Source organism: Mus caroli, unplaced genomic scaffold, assembly GCF_978045245.1.
Source record: "Mus caroli unplaced genomic scaffold, Mus_caroli_1 scaffold_13, whole genome shotgun sequence".
Taxonomy (NCBI): Eukaryota; Metazoa; Chordata; class Mammalia; order Rodentia; family Muridae; genus Mus; species Mus caroli.
The window spans coordinates 44803862-44805000 of record NW_028227268.1 but is presented as its reverse complement, the minus strand read 5'-3'; positions in this window follow the sequence as shown (position 1 = coordinate 44805000).

The following is a 1139-nucleotide window of genomic DNA, read 5'->3' as shown; positions in this document are numbered from 1 at the left end:
TGGGTCCCTGCTTCCCTAAGTTCTGGTTCCACCGAGAGTCACAGAGCTGCCACCATTTCTGTTTGTGAATAAAAGTAAAAAGTGTAATAAAATGACTCTTTTTTTTTTTTTTTTTACCCTTAGAGCCTCAACAAAGATCAACAGTGAGCTGTGCCCCACCTGCCCACTTCCCCTGCCAGTTGATGGCAGATCTGAAGGTTCATCAGGAAACGCTTTTGTATTGATCCCCCCATAGAAAAGAAAATGGTTCTTAAAAAAGGCATAATCACAATACTTTTATCACACTTGAAAACAAATCGATAGTTTTTTACTATCAAATATTTGGCCAATGCTTAAATTTTCCCGATGTTATTACATAGTTTTTACTTTACATATATTTATTCACATGTTTTATATAAAACAGATATCAGGCCTGTAACTCTGAGTACTCAGGAAGCCGAGGAAGGAAAATCATAAGTTCAAGGCCAGCCTAGGCAACTTAGTCTCTGCCCAAAAATCAAAAGAAAAGGGGGCTGGGGCTGAGGAGATGGCTCAGTGGGTGAAACTCTTGCTTGTAAGCCAAGGACCTGAGTTCAGATCCCCAGAGCCCATGTAAAAGCTGGACTCATAGCACAGTGCTCTAACAACAATCCCAGGAGGCTCTCTGGTCAGCTAGCCTGGAGTACTACACAGTGGTGAAGAAGGTGAGGACAGATAGCCAAGGCCTTCTGACTTCTGCACATGGCAAGCTTGCACCCACATTTATCCACATTTGTATGCATGCACACATGATAAAAATAGTAAGAGTGGGCTACGGCTTAACTGAATATCATTTGACTAGCGTGTGTAGGACCCTAAGTCCAATCCCTAGTATTAAAAAATGAAAAGGTTGGTTTGTTTCAAAACAAGACTCAAACTGGATTAAAGGACTTATAAAAAAATAAATTTAAAAAAGGTTGTGTTCACAGCCTTGTCTCTGGGGGATTCTGATTTAACTGGTCTTGGGTGTCACCCCGGCATCATATCTTTAAAAACCTCTCCAAGTGGTTTTCATGTGCAACCAGGTTTGCACATGCCCTGGGAGAAATGCCCTGCCCTCTCAGCACTTGGAGGTTCCTGCAAGATCCTCCCATCCAGACTGTTCAATACATCTATCTCCC